The sequence below is a fragment of the Gopherus evgoodei genome, chromosome 14 (genome assembly GCF_007399415.2).
Source record: "Gopherus evgoodei ecotype Sinaloan lineage chromosome 14, rGopEvg1_v1.p, whole genome shotgun sequence".
Lineage (NCBI taxonomy): Eukaryota > Metazoa > Chordata > Testudines > Testudinidae > Gopherus > Gopherus evgoodei.
In genome coordinates, this window is record NC_044335.1 from 7,376,330 (window position 1) to 7,392,286 (window position 15,957).

A 15,957-nucleotide genomic window follows, 5' to 3' on the forward strand; every position below is an offset into this window, starting at 1 on the left:
TGGGGAGGAGTGGTGCCCCGCGCCCAGCGCTGAGGAGCTGCGAGGAGGAAATGGCGGCTCGACTCGGCTGAGGCGCCCGGTGGCGGCGAGACCTGGCCCCTCCTCCCGACGGTGAGTGAGAGAGGCGGCCTGAGGTGAATCCTGGACACCAGGGTACACCGCCCGCACTGAGGCGGGGGGTGCGGAGAAGGGTGGTCGCCGCCTAGGGCCTGGGGGCGCTGGGCCTGGCTAGAAAATGGAGGAGGGCAGGGCAGGCCCGGCCAGGCGGCTTCAGGGCCCCCGGTGGGTCAGCGAGCCCTGTTTTCGGGGGTAGTGTCGGCCCGACCCGGTTCTGCGGGCAAGTCGGCGGCCTGGCGCGGTACCAGCGGAGGCCGGCCGCTCGACGCAGGGCCCCTGAGGGAAGCGAAAGGAGCCTCCCTGTAAGCGGTGAGGGCTGTCGGGCCGCAGCGGAGGGACGTCGCCCTCGCCGGGCGGAGCAGGGTGTCGGAGGCGGGTTACTCCACTGTGGAGACGAGGTGGCCGTTGAGATACAAGATGATCGACATCATAATCGAGCTGATGTCAAACCACTTCTCTGTGATGTCACGACCCGTCTCCCCTTTCTGCCCTGCTGTTTCCCGCCGGCCTCGCATAGCGGATGAGAGGGGCTCGGGTGATGTGATGGTTGTGGGGGGACACCCGCAGTCGGGAGGTCGTTTGATGGGAGTGATGAAATGTGGGGAGACAGTCATCCTGATGTAGGGGTCATTTGGGTGGGAATGAAATTCATCCAAGCTCGGGTGCTTTTTTTTTTTTTTTCCCCTGGGGAAGTTAGAAGTAAATTCAATCTGTATTGGTGAGTTACATAGAAGAGGTGAATTTCACCTTGTTTTGGTGATTTAGTCTTAAGGTGGGAGCCAAGGAATTGAAACTCTTTTGGCTTGCTATAAACTATTCAGTAACTTCCCAGCCTCTACATTTTTCCTTTCTCCAGTTCTGATGGTCGCAGATGACATCTTTTGTATGTGATTACCGTTGTGATTTCCTGGCACCATTAAGGATCCCGTGCTACTTTCTGCAAGAATTTCCTTCCTAAATTGCCCCTGTAGATTCAATCCAATTAAAAAATAGCTAGAGTAGGTTTCATGCTTCGTCCCAGATTTTGCTGCATTTCAGAGATGGGTGAAGTAATTCTTTTTCTGTAGTTTGTCAGTTTGAACCTGTGAAATGCTTTGTGATCCTTTTGAAATGAAAATTGCTATATAAAATATGAAACAAATTAATTTTTCCTGTAGTTTACATGATCACTTTTAAAACCTACTATGACACCTTGTTTACTTTGCTGTGTGTGTCTGGGTTCTGTGTACTCCTTCCATTTAGGAATTTCAGGAAAAACTGACCTATTTTATGTATCCCATAAAGATTTTATGTAATCCATAATTCTTCAAGGCTGTATTTTTTTAATAGATAAACCTATCTTTTGTTTTTTTCTCAGAGACCATTATTTTTAAAATATTTAAACTTACACAATCCTATTTAATTTAATTGTTCATTTATAGGGCCCTACCAATTTCGTTGTCATGAAAAATGCACCATGGACCGTGAAATCTGGGCTTCCCCCATGAAATCTGGTCTTGTCTGTTTTTACCCTATACTATACAGAGCTGGGTGGCCGGAGAGTGGCAGCTGCTGACTGAGGCCCAGCTCTGAGGCAACAGTGCAGAAGAAGGGGTGGAAATGCCATACCATGTTATCCTTGCTTCTGCGCTGCTGCTGCTGGTGGCTCTGCCTTCAGAGAGAGGCTCCCGGCCGGCAGCTGCCCCTCTCCAGCTGCCCAGCTCTGAAGGCAGCACCGCCACCAGCAGCAGCGCAGAAGTAAGAGTAGCCCTACCACAACCTCCTCTACAATAACATTGTGACCCCCCCACAACTCCTTTTTGGGTCAGGACCCCTACAGTTACATAACCATGACATTTCAGATTTAAATAGCTGAAATCATGAACATTTTAAAATCTTCTGACTGTGAAATTGACAAAAATGGACCTGAATTTGGTAGGACACTATTCATTTAGCAGTCGGTCATCAGATGAACATTTTTTTTTAAAGTATGTTCTCATTATTGCTGATTTCAGTGACAGATGGTAATGTAAATTAATTTAGTCTAAGTATGTTTTTAGTTTCTAGCAATTTAATTAACCATACAACCAATTGAATTGTTGGTTGAGTAAAAATAAAAGAAATTCAGCTGAAAATGTGAAGTCTTATTTTATTAATTTATAATTTCACAGTTGCAGGAAATGATGAGGGTGGGGGTCAGACAGTCATTTAATGACAGTAGATATTGAGATTCAAAAAGTTTAAGCTTTATAACATTAAAACAAATTGTCAACATCACAAGTTAAAATGTGCAAAGTAAGTATCTTTAAATCAAACTCTAATATATTCTCAAGCAGCATTTTTTGTACTTTGCCTATCTGTACATTTCAGTTATCATCAATGGAAATATATTTTCCTGGGTTTGTATGTGTGTGGTGAAATCTACATTTACTGACATTATCAATAAAAATAGAATCCTTCCATGCCTAAATATATGTTATAGATTGTAGTCCAATTTTTTGCATACAAAAGACTGGAAATGGATAGTTGGCCCTTTGGATCTTTCCATAAGAACAAATAGACTCATAGACTCTAGGACTGGAAGGGACCTCGAGAGGTCATCGAGTCCAGTCCCCTGCCCTCATGGCAGGACCAAATACTGTCTAGACCATCCCTAATAGACATTTATCTAACCTACTCTTAAATATCTCCAGAGATGGAGATTCCACAACTTCCCTAGGCAATCTATTCCAGTGTTTAACTACCCTGACAGTTAGGAACTTTTTCCTAATGTCCAACCTAAATCTCTCTTGCTGCAGTTTAAGCCCATTGCTTCTTGTTCTATCATTGGAGGCTAAGGTGAACAAGTTTTCTCCCTCCTCCTGATGACACCCTTTTAGATACCTGAAAACTGCTATCAGGTCCCCTCTCAGTCTTCTCTTTTCCAAACTAAACAAACCCAATTCCTTCAGCCTTCCTTCATAGGTCATGTTCTCAAGACCTTTAATCATTCTTGTTGCTCTTCTCTGGACCCTCTCCAATTTCTCCACATCTTTCTTGAAATGCGGTGCCCAGAACTGGACACAATACTCCAGCTGAGGCCTGACCAGCGCAGAGTAAAGCGGAAGAATGACTTCTCGTGTCTTGTTTACAACACACCTGTTAATGCATCCCAGTAGTAGTATCTTCTATGCACAAATTACCTTTTCAGAGTTAGCTATTAGGGGGTTTCAGAAACAGACTGCACTGAAAGGTGCTTAGATCCAATCTAGAGGAAGACCAAAGGATTATGTTAGCCTTCAGCCTTCTTTGAAGCTGTGTGACATAATCTTGCACCTTGAAGTGAATGGGATATTTGTTGTTGATTTCTATTAGAGCAAGATTAGAGTTTTGATTCATTTAATATAACGTTTAAGGTTTTGAGATGCAGTGAGACACTAAACTCATTAAGTGTTGTGTCTAATTAAACAAACTTGTTTTGGACTGTGGAGTTTCAATATTTCAGAATGTAAACAATGAGTTATAGGTTTTTAAGGTGTTCAGTTAATATGCAAGGTGCATTGACTAGAATAATACAATTAATAATTACCTCACACAGTGTTTTTAATCTTCAAAGTATTTTACAGAAAGTTTAGCTGTAATTGTATGTTGTATTAGCAGTGTTGTGTTTTTTTTTAAAGTAATGCAAGTAGAACTGATTTCAGAATATTATATAAAACTCCGAATTCCTAAGATCCAACTTTCATTAAATAACCAGGAGATAATGAGGGAGACTTAGCCAGAAAAAAAGTGTTAGTCATTTTCAGAAAGTAAATTATATTTAGCTCTTCAACCAAAAAGCAGTCTCTGTTTTTTATGGTTGTAAAACTGGATTCTGAACTTGTAATAACTCTCCAATTCAGCCATGAACTTCAGCTAGGCTAGGTAGATGACTTCCCATTCTTACTGTGGTGCATCCTCACCCTCTTCTCCCCAGTTTTTTCCAGTTGAGCATTATAAGCTATTAGCCTAGCTTCTGCATTTCTCTTATTTTTGGACTTGCCTTCCTTTTGGTTGTCGCTACTAGACTCCCCCCCCCCCCCCCTTCAAGTTTCCAGTTGGTGCAACCAGCGCTGGCAAAACTAAAGTAGATAGATCACTGGTGGCTTTCTTAACTAAGGGTATGTCTACACTAGAGACCTTTCAGCAGCACGGCTGCACTGTTGCAGCTGCATTGCTGTAAGATCTCTCACCTAGCTGCTGTATGCTGACAGGAGAATTAAACCACCCCCAACAAATGGCAGTAGCTATGTAGGCAGAAGAAGCTCTCCCACCGACGTAGCATTGTGCGCACTACCACTCCCCTGAGCAACATAAGTTTTGCTGACATAAGTAGTAGTGTAGATATGGCCTGTGGCTAGGTCTACACTTCAGCCTATGTTGGCAAAACTTTTGTTGCTTAGGGGGTGTGAATATTTCACCCTCTCCATGACATAAGTTACACTGACATAAGCATTCATGTGCATAGCTCTATGTTGCCGGGAGAGCTTCTCCTGCTGACACAGCTTATGGCACTTATGAAGGTGTTTGTTTTTTTTTTAACGGCGACACAGCTTATGCCACTGGTGGAGATGTTTTTTTTAATGCTGATGGGAGAGCTCTCTCCCATTGGCATAAAGTGTCTTCACCACACACGCTGCAGCGGTGGAGTGCATGTGTGTATAGACAGGGACTAATACTCGCACTGTTGCTAAAAATGCTGGTAGTAGCAATGGTGGGAAATTTAAAGAAAGGAATTTAGTGTAGACAAGGCCTGTCACTCTCCCTATATAAGAATATCTAGATAACTACTTGAGTGTGCTTTGGAGAGTCTCTACTCTCTCAAGTAGAAGCTGTAATCTAGTACCAAGTATGGCATGAGGGGTACATATTTTACCTATCCAGGAACTTATGTGAACCCAGTCTCTGTAATACCTGAATGCTTCACAGACATTAATGACTCTGTCCTCATAATATCATTATGAAATAGGGAAGTAATATTCTCATTTTACAAATAGTGAACTGTCCAATGCTACCCAGTAACACTGTGACAAAGGCAGGAATTGAATCCAGAAATATAGCCAATATTCTGAGAGACAGATTTTGTTTGTGTACAAGTTATTTCACTAAATTGTGACTCCTAGCAGAGAGGTTCGTTTTTTGTTGTGTTCAAATATTTCACTGTTTTTATTATTATATTTTTAAATAGCTAAGCACAGTGTGATGAGTTAAGAATGAAGTTGATAACTTTCATTTCAGACTTCCCTATTTTAGATAGTTTGTTACAAATACATTAATACAGCCTTTTGTATTTAAATGGTAACATAAAGGTTTAAAAATCAGAGTTACATGCAAAACTTTGATGGTAATGGTATAATTCATATTAGTCTAAGAGATTCCTGTAGAGCCGAGTATACTTTTATTAAGACAGGAGCAAACTAAGTAAAATGTTCCACTTTAGAAACAATTGTAGTAGTGGGTGAAGTCCTCATCCCATTGAAGCCAATGGCCAAACTTCCATTGACTGTAATGGGCCAAGATTTTCCCTTGTGTGTCTGTATATTTCATAAGATCAGAATAGCATCACACACTATAGTGATACTGTGCTGGGGAGAATTTTTTTGTTTGTCTTTGTAACTATTTTATATATTTGGGAAGTTTTAACAGGTTTACAAATCCTTGCCATGTATATTTCAGAGAAAAAACAGTAATTACAGATTTTGTTTCCAGAAACGTACATTAATATAATGAGAACTCTGTTTACCAGGCCAGGCTGTTGACATATTATAGAGTTGCACTCTGGAGGTTTAAAAATTAGTGTCTTATCAAAATGTTTCACACTAAGCATCCTGCCTGTTTCTAGTTTTAAATACTTTAAATACACCTTTTTCTGATTCTTATGACAGCTATGCTCGTGGACCCAGAAATTAAAAGCAAGGTTTAATACACCTGCCCTGAGGCCAGTTAGTTTTCTGGACATACTACTATTCTGCATATGACAGTACCCAGACTTATCAGTTGGATGGTTATGGCACATGTCAATCTTTGAGCTGTTAAGTTTTACGCTAACTATGCTGGCTTACCATTTTAGGAGTCATTTCACTCATTAATGAAATATACTGCCTTCTTGTGTACTGTTTCTGAACACTGTTGCTTAATACATGAATTGTAAGTGAGCAGAATTCAATTATCCAAATTGGAATTTGATCTAAATTCTGGGAATAATACCCCTACCCTTGTGGAAAAAAAACAAAAAACCACCCATAGAGTCTTTAATGTCAGGTCCACTGATTTGCCCCAATTCTAAAACAACCACTGTGCATTCTAGTGTAGTGTCACCAGAGGGCATAATGGAGAATTGGTTAATACTCTTCAAAGGGAATAGTGCCAAGTTCTGTGAATCAGTATTGCTGAAGCTTTTTGTTGACTGGGCAATTGCTGGAAATATATTTTGAACACTGCTAATGAGGAAGTTCAATAGCAGAACTCAACTATAGTGCAGGTAAGTAGTTCAAATTTGAAAAATCGTGAACAATCTGTATTGCATAAGCAATGTACAAGCTCTCTTGTGCAGCATACTGGAGAAAGTATGCTAAATACTACAGTATAAAGAGACAAAGTGGGTGAGATAATATATTTTATTGGACCAACTTCTGTTCGTGAAAGAGCCAGGATTTTGAGTTTACACAGAGCTCTTCTTGAGGCCTGTAAGTTATGCCAATAAAAGATATTACCTTACTCATCTTGTGTGTCTAATATTCTGGGACCAGCATGACTACAACAGTACTGCAAACTACAGTATATTGACTATGTAATACTAATATCCAGTGACAGTTTGATATGAAGCTAGTAAATTATAGTTTTGTTTTACTATTCTTAAAGTCAGGACATGAAAAATCTACTTGCCTGGGGCAAATAGGAAGTTTTCCTGGACAACTATCATTACCTTTTGCAGAATCAAAGGTTTTACCTAACGGGGAAAAAAAAATCACTTTTTTTTCTTCTGTGTAAAGTGATGCAGTACTCCTTTCCAAAGTCTGCAGACAGATGATTCAGGAGTCTCTGATGCTGCTCAGAGCGTCCCCAAATGGCAGACCAGTTGAAATTCTCTAGAGTCTTTATTAGTTTTACTTCTTCCGTTCAGAACCCTGGGTGCAGCACCTAGAACATAGATCAGTTTCACTCTTCTGCTGCTTGGGAAATCTATGAGCATCAGCAGAGGCAGACAGTGGAGTAGCTTCCTGGTAAAAAGGGTACTAGAATGATGATGATCCAGTTTACCACAGCAAGAATGTTGGTCTAATGGTAAAATAGCAAAAATTCTTCACTCACCCTCACAATGACAAGGGAGGTATTCAGCTAACTCTGTAGCTGGTCAGTTACTAGCCACTGAATACTTAAACTAATACTGGTGAAATTCATTCAATAACATATTCTACAAGTTTTTTCCCCCATAGTCGAACTGATCGTAGTTGTAAGTTATTTTTTAAAAGCATATTGAATAGTTAAGTCTTTAAATTCAATACACATTAAACAGTATATAACTTTTATTCTTTTAAATTGCTGAGGTACGATCTGTGTGGATGGGAGTGGACTGAGTGTAGAAGCACTGGTATGCTTATGCCCAGTCTACACTCTTAAAAGTTTTTCTGGCATAGGGTTGATTAGGAATCACACCCTTAACGGACATAGCCGTGTTGACAAAAACCCTAGCATAAATGCAATTATCTTGGCAAAAAAGTTCTTGCTGGTATAGCTTATTTTGTTTGGGGAACTGGTATAAGTTATACTGGTATAAGTTGTATACAAATAAGGCCTTGGCTGCACTGGCGCTTTACAGCACTGCAACTTTCTTGCTCAGGGGTGTGAAACAACACCCCCCTAAGCGCAGCAAGTTACGGCGCTGTAAAGTGCCAGTGTAAACAGTGCCCCAGTGCTGGGAGCGTGGCTCCCAATGCTGTAAGCTAATCCTCTCGGGGAGGTGGAGTACCTGCAGTGCTGGGAGAGCTCTATCCCAGCGCTGATGCCGCGACCACACTTGCACTTCAAAGCACTGCTGCGGGAGTGCTCCCGCGGCAGCGCTTTGCAGTTTCGAGTGTAGCCAAGCCCTAAGTCTTTTGCCTGGTATAAGGTGCCTCACCACTAAGTGGGTTTTCTGGCAAATACTTTCTCTAGTGTAGACAAGACCTTGGATTTTGAGCTAGCTGGTATTGAGTACTTTTTCAATGCTCTGCTTATGGTGTTTGGTTTGCTGTTGTAACAACATGAACGTTAAGGTTGTATCAGAATTTGCATTATAAATTACTGTTTCCCTGGCTTCAATCTCTGCCTGGAGAAATTACTTTGGTCTAAAGAAAATCAATAGAAGTCTACCAATATGTGGAGTCAGAATAAAATAAATTTGTAATAGTTAGTGCTCCTCTTATTCTAGCTGATAGTGCATCCTCTTTTTCTTCTCCATTTGTGTTTCCAACTTTCAGCATGAAGGATCAGAGCAGTGTATAGTCAGAATTTCTTCTGTAGGTTTTGTTTCAGAAGATTTTAGATAGTCTTAAAGGCAGAAAGTAATTTTTGTTTCAGGTAAACTTGCTTTTAAATTGTTGTGTGTTTTTTTTCCACTGCAGAAGGCAGGGAAGCAGGTTGTGCTCTATTTCCCTGTCTTTTGCTATAGAATTGATCTGCTCATAATCTTCTTCACCTAACTATAACTGTTCTTTCCATTCCTTCCAGGGCCTGCCACCAAAAGCCTGTCTCCCCTTCGTAACTTTCCCCAAGCTCCTAGAGTTCTGGAGGGGATAAAAGCATAAAACAGATTGGAGAAGGGGAGAGAGAGGCAGGCGTGCTATCATAAAATTGTATTTCTTGCTTTCTAATGTTTGATTGTTAACATTTTTTAAAATACTTCACTGTTCTCAAAAATAATTGTGCTTTCAAACCACTGATCTGTGCTTGTAAGCTTAACTTCATTTTAGCAATTTTTTTAATTTAATTTTATTTTTTAAAGTTGTGGTGATTACTATGACTGGGTAGCTGTGAAGTATAAACTATTTTTTTTTAGTCGAGTTAATTAGGGTTTAATTTTTTGGTTGAATAATGAAACCCATGGGAGTGTCTTGAATAGAATTTTCTGAAATGGACCAGGGATTTTATGCAAGGTGAATATGAAGCAAAGCTGTTGCAGATTTACCAGGATTAGACTGTCAAACAAGATTTAGGTGCTGATTCAGTAATCATTTCACTTAACATGAAAAATCCATTTGCTAATTTTATTTTTTTGCTTCTTTTTAATTACTTTTCATAAACATATTGTATCTATTGGAATAACATGTTTTTATTGGCAACTGAATCCATTGTTTTTGTTTATAATGATAATTTGTACATTCTTTCTTACTCACTGTGATTTAGACTGCTTTCCCACTTCTTTTCAGAAATTCATATTGTAAAGCAGGGATTCTCAACCTTTTTCTTTCTGCGGCTTCCCCCCGGCCCCCCCAATGCTCTAAAGGCTCCATGGGCCACTTGTGCCACAACAACTGTTTTTCTGCATAACCAGTAGATTAAAAGCCAGGGCCGGTGTTAGGCGGTAGCAGGCAGGGTAATTGCCCAGGGCCACGTGAAGTTAAGTTGCATGGGCTTCAGCTTCAGTCCCAGGTGGCAGAGCTCAGAGTTCAGCATTCTGCCCTGGGCACCAGTGAGTTGAATGCTGGCCCTGCTCTCTGGTTTATTTTGGCGAAGCCCCTGAAACCTGCTTGCGGCCCCCCTGGATCCCCGGAGCCCTGGTTGAGAACTGCTGTTGTGAGGAACATTTGATTGGAGTGCATCAGGAACAAACTTTCAGTTTGTGAGAGAAGTTTTAGAAGGAGCAACGATATATTTTATTATAATAAAAACCTTTCCCCAGTACTGTATCACTTCTATCATGGAATTCCCAGTGCCAGAAGCAATTTAATGTTTACTTCTGTAACAGAAGTGGAGATATGGAAGACCTTGTCCTATAAAGGGTTCTGATGAATATTTGTTAGCTCCAGCTAAGTCACTAGGGGGAGACCATGCTAACTGGTGGCAGCATATATTTTTGAGTTATAGGAAGGGTTGGTTTACGATTCCTTAACTATATTGTAACACATTTGCTAAATCTGTATAGCTATTATTTTTTGAGGGGCAACTTTTTTTAACTGCTAAAAAATATTTCCTTTTTACATGGATTATACTTTAAAGTAAACTACCATGTTGGTTTGGCTTTCATTTTGCTGTAAAATGTACTCATGTTTAATTTGACATGGAGTTAGCTGTTTGAAATAGAACAGGTATTTAAATCGAAATAGACAGGCATTTAAAGTTTTAGTCCAATATAGTACTGATATCGGAATTGTACTATCATATTTAATGCCTTATAAATGTACGTTTAATAGTCTCTGCTCTGCTAATACAGAACAGACTCTTGTAAATGTAATTGTGCATATATTTGAAAAAACTTTATCAGGATGAAAAAACTCTTCATTGAAATGATACATCTCAATTTCCAGAGATATAAAAGATGTCCAGGAGTGTGAGGATACTGATGCACAGTCCTAAAAACAATCACAGAGCACTATATTTACATTCACATGTGTCTCATTCTAACATGAAATAATTGCAAGTTGTTGGCACTCTTTTTGGCAAAGAGAGGAATGATCGTGTAACTCAGCTACATATTGCCAAATCTACATTTACTCTTGCAAATTGTAAAGCATTAACATTTGAGAGTGTGACATTATTTCACGGGAAGTAGTTTTTGATTAGGTACAGTAGAACCTCAGAGTTACCAATACCAGAGTTATGAACCAAACAGTCAACCACACACCTCATTTGGAACTGGAAGTATGCAATCAACCCCCCCCCCCCCCAAAAAAAAAAAAAAAGAAAAAGAAAAAGGGAAAAAGGCAAATACAGTATGGTACAGTGTTAAACATAAACTACTAAAAAAAAATTAAGGGAAAGCAGCATATTTTCTTCTACATAGTAAAGTTTCAAAGCTGCACAAAGTCAATATTCAGTTATAAACTTTTGAAAGAACAACCATAACGTTTTGTTCAGAGTTACGAACATTTCAGAGTTACAACAACCTCCATTCCCAAGGAGTTCATAACTCTGAGGTTCTACTGTATGGAAAACATGAAGGAATTTGTGTGATTTTTTTTTTTTTTAAACCAGATAGCATTGCAAGTAAGTGATATGGTAGGCTTGTTTTCCTAAGTGTCCTAATGCTTCGAATTTATGTAGTATTTTCCACTTGTAGGTGTCAAAGCACTTTACAAAGGAAGTTACAATATTACATTTTCTGTAGTAGCTTTCATGTTCATGGACTTGACAATCCTTAGTTAATTACAAACATTGCAACATACTTTTGTTATGTAAATATTTATTTTAAGCATCAGATCTTTCAAAGATAAATACATGATGGACTAGCGCACACAATATCATCATAGAGCAAAATTGCAAAGGAAGCCTTAGTGACTTCCTATTGTGTGATTTTGTAATGACATGCACTTTTTAGCATGACAAAGAACCATTATTCTAACATGGAATATTTTTCACTAGTTTATTGTTATTTGTGAATCCAGTCACACTAATGCTGATAAGCATTAGACCCATTTTACATGAAAACTAAGACACAGATAAGTTAGACATTCAAGGTATCAATGGCAGACCTGAGGCTCCAACCCAGGTCTCCTGACTCCTAGTCAAAGTCCCTGTCGACTGGATGGTATAGATAAAATTTCAGGATATAAAATCGTATAATAGTAAAATGTAAAAGGTATGAAAAGAAAATACAAAAAAGCCAATCATGAAAAAAATGTGTACAGCTATGTTTTTCAATAAATATGAAGGCCATAGAGAAGAAGGAAGAGCAAAAAGAAAAAATGGAAAAAAGAGATGAGTAAAAGAAGAAACATAGGTCTGAACATGGACACTGTTCTGTCGTAAGTTAATAAAGTATTTGTTTTCAGACAGATTGTTCTTCATTAATTTATAATCAATATATTTCTTTTTCGTCTAAAGCTGTTTCAGTTAGTGATATGACCAGTTTCTGTTTGTGTGGGTATTCATGATATTTTTAATGCTTGGGTATTTATATTAATTCAGAGTACTACAAAATTATAGATAAATTAATCTTAAAGTATTGCTAATTTGGGGTGAAGTCTGATATGAATTCAATTTTCTTGCCCTGAATTGAGATTACAAATATTGACTGGTTCATCATTTTCAATAAAGAGCAGTTATACTGGCTCCTTATCTTTTGATAATGGGATAAATGAATGAAGGTCTCTTTGTCATCATACTTTTGTTATTACTCAAATGTTCGTTTAAAGAAAAACCCATGCATCTTACAAAAAGATGTCTGTATTGATGATAACTCAGCTTAGCATGATACAGATGTAGATGTCCCAGTCTCAATATTTACGTATTTGTCCACTGTGTTGGAGGTGATTTGGAATAACTCTGAGACAGCCACATCAAACTGTATTAATGGAAAATCAAAAAAAGCAAATGGTGTTGATTTATTATAGGACTGTGGGCAGTTCTTAAAATGCCATTTAATGAGGCACCTGTAAGAAAGCTTCTTCCTTATACTTTTTCCTGAAGTGTGCTGCTTCTATAAGATAACTACTAGTAGCAGTTAAAGGAAAACTTAACTATACAATATATCAACAAGAGTAATGAAACTTCTAGTTCTAACAAAGAGTATATTACAAAGCGTTTAAGTCTTATACATAAATCATTAGATCTTGGTGAAATTAAAGTCTTCTAACATAAACATCAAGAGAGGTAAACCTTGATTAAGATGAGTCCGATGGCAGTATTTACATGTAGAGACAGTTATGAATGAAGATAATCATGGTGTTTGTTTATATGTGTGTTGTTAAATGCTAACATTTCTCATCAGAGTATTTGAGTAGATTTTGTGTTTTCGGCAGCAAAAAGCTGCAGTAGCACGTGGAAGAGTTATTCTCCAGCCATCTCTGCAGGGCTTCGTTTGGGATTCCTTTTTTCAGGTTTGAAGCTGCTATTTTATCATACTCAACAACTGACAAAGTAATATTTTCATGTACTTAAAATAGTTAAAACTTCCTTGAGATAGGGGAAGAATTGTTTGGAGTGGAAAGAGAGCGTCTGCTTTTGCTTGCTGCTGCTTGGAGAGAAGAAGGGAGTGAAGACTTTTGCTTGCAGCTTCAGTGTCTTTCGTGGACTATTTCAGTACAGCGACCTTCCAAATGCTGTTGACAGATAATGGAGTATAACAGTCATTCTTATGCTGAACAGCTCAGGATTTCCGTGATCAGCAGAGCCGTTTAGTGGGACACAAAATTCAGGTTTTTTTGGCAGATGCGGTTTCAACAGAAGCTGCCATAAAAAGCATTAAAGTATGATTATACAGTGAAAAGCGACTGTAAAGCGACTGTAAAAAGTGCCATTCGAAGTTTTCATGTTCTTTGTCTCTTCCAAATTTGTGAAATTTGCAAGTAAGTGTATATTTTTTGTAACTTGTAAACTCCTTTTGGATTTGTTAGTCAATCTGGGTTCTTTCTCTCTATTAACATCACCAATCAATAATGATTCTACAGGTGGAATTCAGTTAGATTGCTGATGATACATGAACCACAGAAGTCCATTTCACGGTTCGGAGGCTATACTGACTGCAATACTAACAAAAATAAAATGTTTTATACTTACTATAAGAGATAATTTTTAGCACTTCTTACTTTGATTAAAGAGTGTTAGAATTTAGGAGCCTTTGGAGAAACAATGTGCAATATGTAATGTTCCTCCACGAGTTTTGGAAGAAAAGTTTCCAAATCTTCCATAGCAAGTCTGGTTAAATGCAGACTTACAGGGGTAGGCAAGGCAAAAGGGATTGTCCCATAACGATGTATCGAGATACAGGTCCATTGGAACCGTGCCTTCCACATATGTCTGTGCTTCATAGGATTACATATATACTACCATTACTTGGTCTAGGGCCTAAAACTGTGGTTTTCAAACTATTGTACGGGTGACCCTTTTCACATAGCAAGCCTTTGAGTTCGACCCCCTTTATAAAATAAAAACACTTGTTTATATATTTAACACCATTATAAATGCTGGAGGCAAAGCAGGATTTGGGGTGGAGGCTGACAGCGTGTAATAACCTCGTCACCCCCTAAGGGATCCCAACCCCCAGTTTGCCCTAAAATACCATTTTGATTATACTAATAACTGCACCTCTTATTGTTGTCAAAAGTAGTAGACAGTGGGAGACTGTAATAGATAGACTACAGTAGAAATTTGACTTCTGCAAGAAAAACCAGTAAACGTGTTACTCCATACATATTTTAAGGGATTTTTCTGTCTTCCGCCCATCTTTAATGACTGACTGGACATACTGAAACAGTGACAAGTATTTCTAAAAACTGGTCTGTTCTGAAAACTTAAACATTTGTTGGTAAATTTTTACTTCGCTGTTTGAAGTTGTTAGAATGAATTAATGGAATTTTCCTTTAAACTCGGTATCATAGAAAGAACTGCACTCTGATTCTGAATTTTTTTCCAAGACTTTCTGGCCCAAAGAGTAAGCCTACTAAGGCTGCTATGTTCCCAAGTAGCCACGGACCCTTAAAAAGTATAGTCTTGCAAAGTAAAGGAATTGAAACAGTTCTGTACATTTGTACTGAATCTAACTGTAGCATTGGCAATCAATTTTTTATTGAATAAACTTAAAAATACCCAGAACAAACATAATTCTGTGCTTTTGTTATAGTCATGTTTCTCCTTTTTGACTTAATTCCACTTTTTATTTTCTATTGTAGATATTCTGTATTGTGTTCTATATTTTCTGTATTGTTTTGAATGTTCCCTCTTTATTTGTTTTCACCCTTTATATTCTTTTCCTATATTTTACTGTGTACTCTCCTTTCTCTTGTATGTTTCTCTTCCTCCTTCTCCTATAAACCTCTTGCCTTGTTTTTCTTTAATTTATCCCATTTATTCTGTTTTTAACCTCCACACACCTGTTTGTATTCACTGATGAATCTATACATATCAACTCACCTTTACACTTGCATTTATCCGCTTGCACTTACTTGTGAAAAGACCCGCTTGCTCACATGCAGCCATCTGCTAACAAATTCACTCCTGACTCCTCCCATCTTCCAGTGATTAAAAACCGTGGATACCGGAGCCTGCCTTTTTTGTTACTCCTACAATCCTAGTAGTTGAAACACCTTTTTCTTCCTCTTAAGAGTCATATAGTACCTCTTTAGGGCTAATAAATGGACTTTAATGGAATTACTCATGTTTAAAGTTAAATGCTTTGCAGGATCAGGGCATTAGTCTAGCACTTCAAATTTAGCATTGAAAGTATGTAAATGCACGCATCTATAATGGCTACTTCATTCATGTAAGATGGTGACATTGTGAAGAGAAGTTTTACTAAGTCTTCATGAAGTTGGCATCCTGTGGATACAGATATCTGCAGATTGACTTATTTTAATATTTTGCCTTCATGTGACCCCTCACCACTACCTCCCATAACACTGTGTCATTGGCATTTCAGTTACCGACTTTTTTTTGTCCATGTCTTGTGGATTCTAGCCCCAGATTTGATAGCTGTATGTCTATGCTGTTTCACAGTATAACATTTTTATATTTGAAGCCTTTCTGGGTTATTCCAAGTTATTGTCCTGAATATAGCTACTTTTGTTGACCTTATTGTGGTCTTAAAGAAGGCAGGCTATAATGGAATACGTAGTACACTTTGGTTTAAATATTATAGGAGCGTGCGGTATATTTGCAGGAGGAAGTGTTGTTAGATGGCTTCATTTCTTTGGCATCTCTGATGTGTAG

The 15,957-nt window shown here is 38.5% G+C and overlaps 1 protein-coding gene across 6 annotated transcripts in view; it reads left to right on the top strand.

Moving 5' to 3' along the window:
* Positions 1-15,957, top strand: part of DIDO1 (death inducer-obliterator 1) — a 91,704-nt gene continuing 75,747 nt past the window's right edge. For 5 of the 6 annotated variants that reach the window (XR_003996548.1, XM_030533562.1, XM_030533563.1 and 2 more), the window contains exon 1: positions 1-111. The gene's annotated coding sequence lies outside the window, so the exon portion shown is untranslated. Of the gene's footprint in view, positions 135-15,957 lie in introns of all 6 variants that reach the window. The other variant, XM_030533564.1, reaches the window with a different exon arrangement.